Source organism: Leiobunum rupestre, chromosome 10 (assembly GCF_980474605.1).
Source record: "Leiobunum rupestre chromosome 10, qqLeiRupe1.1.hap1, whole genome shotgun sequence".
Classification (NCBI taxonomy): domain Eukaryota; kingdom Metazoa; phylum Arthropoda; class Arachnida; order Opiliones; family Sclerosomatidae; genus Leiobunum; species Leiobunum rupestre.
The window spans coordinates 13,208,740-13,218,739 of NC_143393.1; the positions used below are offsets into that span (position 1 = coordinate 13,208,740).

The window sequence follows — 10,000 nt, forward strand, 5'->3', positions numbered from 1 at the left end:
TACAATACAATCATAAAGATTGGAGGTTATAAAACACAAAATAGAATTGAGGACAAGCAATCAACAAGCATTCTATTCAAATATTTTGTTTAACATGTTGTATAAAATTAAATCTGACGGTAAATCTAAATGTAATTTCTGTTGCTTATAACGACATTCTAGTTTTAAAACTGCATGGAATTTCTTTTGACACAAAAAGTGATTAAATTGAATATCATTAAAAGAACAATAACACCGGTATAACCAAATTTCTCTTTTCATTACAGCACAAAGGAACTGGACCACTGTCCAAAACATTTTAGAGTTATGCAAGTCTTTATGAATTAAACACACACAACCAAAACTTTGCCAACGACCGAGAGAGTACGACCTTTCCAAGACCGTAAGACCCGAGAGAACTTGCCATAGCGCTCCTCCCATTGAAGGCGAGCCGAATGCACAGAATCGTAGTCTATCCAAATACCGAGAATTTTCAAAGGTGAACTAGAAAGCGTTACGCCGCTGATCTCGATAGGGTCCCGACCATGATATAGACCAAGCCATTTCGCGTGGCACTTTGACGGGTTCAATTTCGCTCCGGAGGCTTGACCGAAATCCGCAAAAACGTCGCAGATCGCGGGAATCGCGGCCGCTGTTGAGGTTACAACCGTGGTGTCATCCATATGTTGAAAGAGAGTCGGCAAAACCGAATGCGCGGATAACCGTACCGGCGGGATGGATTCGTGCGACGTGACCGCGGAAAACAGAGGTTCCGAGGCTAAAACATATAGCAGAGGGCTAAGCGGGCACCCTTGGCGAACCGACCGCCCTAACGAAAAGACATCAGTCAAATGACCATTGACTTTGACACAGGCCCTGGAACCCGCGACAAAAGCTTGAATCCACTTGCAGAAAAACGGGCCAAACCCCATGGCCGCTAAGAGCTCAAATAAATATGGCCATGCCACCCGGTCGAAAGCCTTCATAAGGTCCAGCTGGACCATAATGCCACCCTCTTCACGAAGGCGGAGGTTCTCGGCGACATCTGACAACAGTCTCGTGGAGGTAGAAATGTCCCGACCACGAACCGCACCCGTTTGAGTAGCTGACGTAATGTTCGGCAAAAGCGACGCTACTCGGAGAGCAAAAACTTTGGATAAAATTTTATAATCAGTATTGAGTAACGTTATAGGCCTCCAGTTCTTTAAAAGAGTTAAATCACCAGTCTTGGGCAAAAGGATAATAAGACCTATTTTCATGCTGCGCGGAATTCGGCCCTGATCACGGGCGATATGGGCTAAGCGAAGAAAGTCATCCTTAATAAGCGGAAGAAAAAACCGCCAAAACTCCACCGTCAAACCATCAAGTCCCGGACTCTTATTGGGCTTCATAGACCCCAAGGACCGCTCAAGTTCCTCCCAGGTGACAGGCAACTCAACCGCGTCACGATCAGCTTTCGATACCCGGTCCCGGACCCGATTGCTAAAACTTCGACTCTGGGCCTCGCAAATAGGCTCCTGAGTATAAAGGGCATTATAGAAATCAAAAATTTGCTGACGGATGAGACGCCCGTCGCGAAAGACCTCTCCTGATGGAGACACTAAACGACCAATCGATTTGATACTCTGACGATGAGTCTCCAGGCGCAGAAAATAGCGCGTGGGCCGCTCACCCAATTCTTTAAAATCCGTCTTAGCGCGTACGACCTGGCCACGAAGCACCTCAGAATCGAAATCCGCCAATGCCTGCTTAGCGTCCAGCAACTCCGGCAAACAAGTAAGATCGGACACGTAGCGAGACTCGAGGTGAGAAATCCGAACCAATAAAGCAGCGCGAGAACTTCTCAACTTCTGAGCGCGAGCTTTGCCGTAAAACATGGCGTAATCCTTAATACAAACTTTAAGATTTTCGTACCATTGAAAAATATCTACACGGTACTCGACGGTGTCGCGACTCCGATCAACAATACGCTGGATGCCCGTACGGAAGCGCTCCTCTTGAAGTAACGTAGAGTTAAACGCCCAGACCCCAGGGCCGCGCTGGACGCCACTGGGATCAAAGACGAAAGACACGGCCTTGTGGTCAGAAAAAGGAACATTCAAGATTAGATTCCGCGAACAATTATGCGCATCCGTTGGGCGAATAAATAAATAGTCAATCCGCGACATGACAAAGTTCCCGAATACGAAACCGGAACGAGTATAATCAAAATGATCGGCGTGAGAAGCCCTCCAGGGATCATAAAGATCAAGACTGGTAAGCCAAAGCTTAAAACGCGTAGGCGGAACAACGGAACGAAGATTAGAAACGGGGCGACGATCAAGAGATGAGTTTAAAATATCATTAAAATCCCCCGCTATAATCGGACGAGGTAAAAGCGAACACCACAACTTCGCCGAAGACATAAAAAGAGAACGCGACGGCGCGTCATTCGGAGCGTAAATATTCGCGAAATCCATAGGAACATCGTCAACAACCGCGGAGACGGAAAGAAATCGGCCGCAGTCGCTTCGAAAAACTCGCGAAGGAACAATATCCAGCCCAGCCCGAAAGCAGGTCGCTACGCCGCAAAAAGTAGTAGTAGGGTCATTATCCCAAAAAACGCGGCCGCGAAAAATTTTCCGAAAAGTACTCACATGTTCATTCGTCCAGTGTGTCTCTTGTAAAAAAACCACATCATACGCGTCCATAAAAATAAGCACTTCCGACATCTTATTAACATTCCGAAGACCATTAACGTTAAGAGAGACGATTTTTAATGGCATTAAAGGAACCGGGGACAGGCGTAACAACGGTTGGCAGGGACGAAGAAGGAAACTTGGCAGGTGCGATGGCATGCGAATCCGTAGAGTAGACGTTCGTCTTCTTAGGAGGAGGCTGGCGTTTATCAACATCCGAGCCACTCGTCGAAGTCAAAATTCTCTTACCAACGTCCTTCGTAACGTGCTTGGGAAATTTCGGCCGATCAACATTGTCGCCCCCCTGGGCAACCATGCCTTGAGAGGACTCTTTGGCTAAAAGAACCTGATCAGGAATCAGGCCCGCATCCTGTTCTTCGACCATCCTATCAGCGACCGGATCCTTGGATTCAACAACTTCAGCGCGAGTTGGACAGGACCGAGCCACATGACCTTGCTTCTTACAACGAAAACAGATAAAAGAGGGACAGTCTTTATACAGGTGGCTCGAAGAGAGACACCCATTACAAACTTTACTCTGAGAGGAGTGACGAACCTGATAAAAAGTCTCCCGACCTAAAACGTCTTTGATCTTTAGACCGTACGGTAACGAACTGACACATTCGGCAAGGCGAACCTTGACCGAACGAATTCCAAAATAAATTCCGGCGTCATTTTTAGTCCAGATAATTTCGCCACGCAACTCACATTGTAAGCTTTCCAATTTCGCCTTCACCGCTTCGTCACTCACAAACTCAGGTAAACCATAGATATGGACAATAACTGTTTTCCTCGCTATCCCAGACACAGCAAAACGCGTCTCTCCTACTTCGATCCCAGCATCAAGACACAATTCCGCTTCTTCCTCGCGTAAGAAGGTGACGTAATAGCCACCCTCCGTAGCAACAACCGACGAGACCGTATTAGGCCCGTAATCCAAAATACATGCCGTCAAAATTTCTTGCTTCGAAACTTCTTTCACGACGCATTCCACAAAAATGGAACGTTTTAAAACATCCATCCTGGAATTCAGAAGAAAACCCAGGAGGGCACGAAAAACGAAAAATAAACTGCGCGAATTAGTAAATTTTAAATTAAGCAAACAAAATGTTAGAAAAAGAACCGAAACTAAGGCTTAGCGAGAAGACGAGGAGAGCAAAGAAAAACGAACCGCACTCTCCAAAAAACCAAACGCGAATCTCCCAAAGCGAGAATCATACCCCTAGACCAACGGACCATGTTACTTTGCTCTCAATATGTGAATATCCCGTTGAAGTCTCCTCCATAAAACTGATTCGTAGAAAGATTTTCCGCGGGGTCCGTCCGGGACTTGAACCCGGGACCTCTCGCATCCAAAGCGAGAATCATACCCCGAGACCAACGGATCATGTTTTTTTTTCACTCAATATGTGAATATGTAGCCTAACCCGTTGAAAACTTCTCCATAAAACTGGTTTGTAGAAAGATCTTCCGCGGGGTCCGTCCGGGATTTGAAACCGAGTCTTCTCGCACCCTTAGCGAGAATCATACCCCTAGACCAACGGACCATGTTACTTTGCTCTCAATATGTGAATATGTAGCCTATCCCGTTGAAAACTTCTCCATAAATCTGATTGTTAGAAAGATTTTCCGAGGGGTCCGTCCGGGATTTGAACGCGGGATCTCTCGCACCCAAAGCGAGAATCATACCCCTAGACCAACGGACCATGTTACTTTTTTCACAATATGTGAATATCTTGAATAACCCGTTGAAGTCTCCTCCATAAAACTGATTCGTAGAAAGATTTTCCGCGGGGTGCGTCTGGGATTTGAACGCGGGACCTCTCACACCCTAAGCGAGAATCATACCCCTAGACCAACGGACCATGTTACTTTGCTCTCAATATGTGAATATGTAGCCTATCCCGTTGAAAACTTCTCCATAAAACTGGTTTGTAGAAAGATCTACCGCGGGGTCCGTCCGGGGTTTGAACCCGGGACCTCTCGCTACCAAAGCGAGAATCATACCCCTAGACCAACGGACCATGTTAATTTGCTCTCAATATGTGAATATGTAGTCTAACACGTTGAAAACTTCTCCATAAAACTGGTTTGTAGAAAGATCTTCAGCTGGGTTAGTCCGGGAATTGAACCCAGGACCTCTCACGCCAGAAGCGAGAATCATACCCCTAGAGCAACGGACCATGTTCGTTTGCTCTCAATATGTGAATATGAAGCTTAACCCCTTGAAGTTTTCTCCATAAAACTCGTTTGTAGAAAGATTTTCCGCGGGGTCCGTCCGAGATTTGAACCCGGGTCCTCTTGCACCCTAAGCGAGAATCATACTCCTAGACCAACGGACCTTGTTGCTCTGCTCTCAATATGTAATATGAAGCCTAACCGGTTGAAGTCTTCTCCATAAAATTGGTTTGTAGAAAGATTTTCCGCGGGGTCCGTCCGGGATTTGAACCCGGGACCTCTCGCATCCAAAGCGAGAATCATACCCCAAGACCAACGGACCTTATTACTTTGCTCTCAATATGTGATTTGAACCCGGGACCTCTCGCACCCAAAGCGATAATCATACCCCAGACCAACGGACCTTGTTACTTTGCTCTCGTTATGTGAATATGAAGCCTAACCCGTTGAAGTCTTCTCCATAAAACTGATTCGTAGAAATATTTTCCGCGGGGTCCTCCGGGATTTGAACCCAGGACATCGCGCAACCTAAGCGAGAATCATTCCCCTAGACCAACCGACCATGTTACTTCTTTCACAATATGTGAATATCTTGAATAATCCGTTGAAGTCCCCTCCATAAATCTGATTGGTAGAAAGATTTTCCGCGAGTTCCGTCCGGGATTTGAACCCGGGACCTCTCGCGCCAGAAACGAGAATCATACCCCTAGAGCAACGGACCATGTTACTTTGCTCTCAATATGTGAATATGAAGCTTAACCCGTTGAAGTCTTCTCCATAAAACTCGTTTGTAGAAAGATTTTCCGCGGGGTCCGTCCGGGATTTGAACCCGGGACCTCTCGCACCCTAAGCGAGAATCATACCCCTAGACCAACGGACCATGCTAGGTTTTCACAATATGTGAATATTTTGAATAACCCGCTGAAGTCTCCTCCATAAATCTGATTGTTAGAAAGATTTTCCGAGGGGTCCGTCCGGGATTGGAACGCGGGACCTCTCGCACTCAAAGCGAGAATCATACCCCTAGACCAACGGACCATGTTACTTTGCTCTCAATATGTGAATATGTAGCCTAACCCGTTGAAGTCTTCTCCATAAAACTGATTGGTTGAAAGATTTTCCGCGGGGTCCGTCCGGGATTTGAACTCGGGACCTCTCGCACCCAAGGCGAGAATCATACCCCTAGACCAACGGACCATGTTAATTTGCTCTCAATATGTGAATATTTAGCCTAACACGTTGAAAACTTCTCCATAAAACTGGTTTGTAGAAAGATCTTCCGCGGGGTCCGTCCGGGATTAGAACTCGGGACTTCTTGCACCCGAATCGAGAATCATACCCATAGACCACCGGTACATGTTACTTTTCCTCAATATGTGAATATCCTGAATACCCCGTTGAAGACGCCTCCATAAATCTGATCGGTAGGAAGTTTCTCCGCGGGGTCCGTCCAGGATTTGAACCCAGGACCTCTCGCACCCAAAGCGAGAATCATACCCTAGACCAACCGACCATGTTACTTTGCTCTCAATATGTGAATATCCCGTTGAAGTCTCCTCCATAAAACTGATTCGTAGAAAGATTTTCCGCGGGGTCCGTCCGGGACTTGAACCCGGGACCTCTCGCATCCAAAGCGAGAATCATACCCCGAGACCAACGGATCATGTTTTTTTTCACTCAATATGTGAATATGTAGCCTAACCCGTTGAAAACTTCTCCATAAAACTGGTTTGTAGAAAGATCTTCCGCGGGGTCCGTACGGGATTTGAAACCGGGTCTTCTCGCACCCTAAGCGAGAATCATACCCCTAGACCAACGGACCATGATACTTTTTTCCAAATATGTGAATATCTTGAATAACCCGTTGAAGTCTCCTCCATAAAACTGATTCGTAGAAAGATTTTCCGCGGGGTGCGTCTGGGATTTGAACCCGGGACCTCTCACACCCTAAGCGAGAATCATTCCCCTAGATCAAAGGACCATGTTACTTTTCCACAATATGTGAATATCTTGAATAACCCGTTGAAGTCTCCTCCATAAAACTGGTTTGTAGAGAGATTATCCGCGGGGTCCGTCCGGGATTTGAACCCGGGACCTCTCGTACCCTAAGCGATAATCATACCCCTAGACCAACGGACCATGATACTTTTTTCCAAATATGTGAATATCTTGAATAACCCGTTGAAGTCTTCTCCATAAAACTGGTTTGTAGAAAGATTTTCCGCGGGGTCCGTCCGGGATTTGAACCCGGGACCTTTCGCACCCTAAGCGAGAATCATTCCCCTAGACCAAAGGACCAAGTTACTTTTGTCACAATATGTGAATATCTTGAATAACCCGTTGAAGTCCCCTCCATAAATCTAGTTGGTAGAAAGATTTACCGCGGGGTCCGTCCGGGATTTGAACCCGGGACCTCTCGCACCCAAAGCGAGAATCATACCCCAAGACCAACGGACCTTGTTACTTTGCTCTCAATATGTGATTTGAACCCGGGACCTCACGCACCCTAAGCGAGAATCATACCCCTAGACCAACGGACCATGTTACTTTGCTCTCAATATGTGAATATGTAGCCTAACCCGTTGAAAATTTCTAAATAAAACTGGTTTGTAGTAAGATTTTCCGCGGGGTCCGTCCGGGATTTGAACCCGGGACCTCTCGCACAATAAGCGAGAATTATACCCCTAGACCAACGGACCATGTTAGGTTTTCACAATATGTGAATATTTTGAATAACCCGTTGAAGTCTCCTCCATAAATCCGATTGTTAGAAAGATTTTCCGAGGGGTCCGTCCGGGATTGGAACGCGGGACCTCTCGCACTCAAAGCGAGAATCATACCCCTAGACCAACGGACCATGTTACTTTGCTCTCAATATGTGAATATGTAGCCTAACCCGTTGAAGTCTTCTCCATAAAACTGATTGGTTGAAAGATTTTCCGCGGGGTCCGTCCGGGATTTGAACCCGGGACCTCTCGCACCCAAAGCGAGAATCATACCCCTAGACCAACGGACAATGTTAATTTGCTCTCAATATGTGAATATGTAGCCTAACACGTTGAAAACTTCTCCATAAAACTGGTTTGTAGAAAGATCTTCCGCGGGGTCCGTCCGGGATTAGAACTCGGGACCTCTCGCACCCTAAGCGAGAATCATACCCCTAGACCAACGGACCATATTACTTTGCTCTCAATATGTGAATATCCTGAATACCCCGTTGAAGACGCCTCCATAAATCTGATCGGTAGGAAGTTTCTCCGCGGGGTCCGTCTGGGATTTGAACCCGGGACCTCTCACACCCTAAGCGAGAATCATACCCCTAGACCAACGGACCATGTTAATTAGCTCTCAATATGTGAATATGTAGCCTAACACGTTGAAAACTTCTCCATACAACTGGTTTGTAGAAAGATTTTCCGAGGGGTCCGTCCGAGATTTGAATGCGGGACCTCTCGCACCCAAAGCGAGAATCATACCCCTAGACCAACGGACCATGTTACTTTGCTCTCAATATGTGAATATCCCGTTGAAGTCTCCTCCATAAAACTGATTCGTAGAAAGATTTTCCGCGGGGTCCGTCCGGGACTTGAACCCGGGACCTCTCGCATCCAAAGCGAGAATCATACCCCGAGACCAACGGATCATGTTTTTTTTCACTCAATATGTGGATATGTAGCCTAACCCGTTGAAAACTTCTCCATAAAACTGGTTTGTAGAAAGATCTTCGGCGGGGTCCGTCCGGGATTTGAAACCGGGTCTTCTCGCACCCTAAGCGAGAACCATACCCCTAGACCAACGGACCATGTTACTTTGCTCTCAATATGTGAATATGTAGCCTATCCCGTTGAAAACTTCTCCATAAATCTGATTGTTAGAAAGATTTTCCGAGGGGTCCGTCCGGGATTTGAACGCGGGACCTCTCGCACCCAAAGCGAGAATCATACAACTAGACCAACGGACCATGTTACTTTTTACACAATATGTGAATATCTTGAATAACCCGTTGAAGTCTCCTCCATAAAACTGATTCGTAGAAAGATTTTCCGCGGGGTGCGTCTGGGATTTGAACCCGGGACCTCTCACACCCTAAGCGAGAATCATACCCCTAGACCAACGGACCATGTTACTTTGCTCTCAATATGTGAATATGTAGCCTATCCCGTTGAAACCTTCTCCATAAAACTGGTTTGTAGAAAGATCTACCGCGGGGTCCGTCCGGGGTTTGAACCTGGGACCTCTCGCCACCAAAGCGAGAATCATACCCCTAGAGCAACGGACCATGTTACTTTGCTCTCAATATGTGAATATGAAGCTTAACCCGTTGAAGTCTTCTCCATAAAACTCGTTTGTAGAAAGATTTTCCGAGGGGTCCGTCCGAGATTTGAACGCGGGTCCTCTTGCACCCTATGCGAGAATCATACTCCTAGACCAACGGACCTTGTTGCTTTGCTCTCAATATGTAATATGAAGCCTAACCGGTTGAAGTCTTCTCCATAAAATTGGTTTGTAGAAAGATTTTCCGCGGGGTCCGTCCGGGATTTGAACCCGGGACCTATTGCACCCTAAGCGAGAATCATTCCCCTACAACAAAGGATCATGTCACTTTTGTCACAATTTGTGAATATCTTGAATAACCCGTTGAAGTCCCCTCCATAAATCTGATTGGTAGAAAGATTTACCGCGGGGTCCGTCCGGGATTTGAACCCGAGACCTCTCGCACCCAAAGCGAGAATCATACCCCTAGACCAACGGACCTTGTTACTTTGCTCTCAATATGTGAATATGAAGCCTAACCCGTTGAAGTCTTCTCCATAAAACTGGTTTGTAGAAAAATTTTCCGCGGGGTCCGTCCGGGATTTGAACCCGGGACCTTTCGCACCCTAAGCGAGAATCATACCCCTAGACCAACGGACCATGTTGCTTTGCTCTCAATATGCGAATATGAAGCCTAACCCGTTGAAGTCTTCTCCATGAATCTGGTTTAAAGAAAGATTTTATGCGGGGTCCGTCCGGGATTTGAACCCGGGACCTCTCGCACCCTAAGCGAGAATCATACCCCTAGACCAACGGACCATGTTACTTTGCTCTCAATATGTGAATATGTAGCCTAAACCCGTTGAAGTCTTCTCCATAAAACTGGTTTGTAGAAAGATTTTCCGCGGGGT

At 46.6% G+C, this 10,000-nt stretch overlaps 9 non-coding genes across 9 annotated transcripts; all 9 read right to left on the reverse strand.

Moving 5' to 3' along the window:
- Positions 1-4,609: 4,609 nt before the first annotated feature.
- On the reverse strand, positions 4,610-4,681 carry TRNAP-UGG (transfer RNA proline (anticodon UGG)). The gene has a single exon. It is a non-coding gene; the product is annotated as a tRNA-Pro (tRNA).
- A 962-nt stretch (positions 4,682-5,643) lies between these two features.
- TRNAP-AGG (transfer RNA proline (anticodon AGG)) lies at positions 5,644-5,715 on the reverse strand. Its single transcript has one exon. It is a non-coding gene; the product is annotated as a tRNA-Pro (tRNA).
- Positions 5,716-5,960: 245 nt separating this feature from the next.
- On the reverse strand, positions 5,961-6,032 carry TRNAP-UGG (transfer RNA proline (anticodon UGG)). The gene has a single exon. It is a non-coding gene; the product is annotated as a tRNA-Pro (tRNA).
- An 870-nt stretch (positions 6,033-6,902) lies between these two features.
- TRNAP-AGG (transfer RNA proline (anticodon AGG)) lies at positions 6,903-6,974 on the reverse strand. Its single transcript has one exon. It is a non-coding gene; the product is annotated as a tRNA-Pro (tRNA).
- A 488-nt stretch (positions 6,975-7,462) lies between these two features.
- TRNAN-AUU (transfer RNA asparagine (anticodon AUU)) lies at positions 7,463-7,534 on the reverse strand. The gene has a single exon. It is a non-coding gene; the product is annotated as a tRNA-Asn (tRNA).
- A 563-nt stretch (positions 7,535-8,097) lies between these two features.
- TRNAP-AGG (transfer RNA proline (anticodon AGG)) lies at positions 8,098-8,169 on the reverse strand. Its single transcript has one exon. It is a non-coding gene; the product is annotated as a tRNA-Pro (tRNA).
- A 1,349-nt stretch (positions 8,170-9,518) lies between these two features.
- TRNAP-UGG (transfer RNA proline (anticodon UGG)) lies at positions 9,519-9,590 on the reverse strand. Its single transcript has one exon. It is a non-coding gene; the product is annotated as a tRNA-Pro (tRNA).
- Positions 9,591-9,677: 87 nt separating this feature from the next.
- Positions 9,678-9,749, reverse strand: TRNAP-AGG (transfer RNA proline (anticodon AGG)). Its single transcript has one exon. It is a non-coding gene; the product is annotated as a tRNA-Pro (tRNA).
- An 87-nt stretch (positions 9,750-9,836) lies between these two features.
- On the reverse strand, positions 9,837-9,908 carry TRNAP-AGG (transfer RNA proline (anticodon AGG)). The gene has a single exon. It is a non-coding gene; the product is annotated as a tRNA-Pro (tRNA).
- Positions 9,909-10,000: the final 92 nt, after the last annotated feature.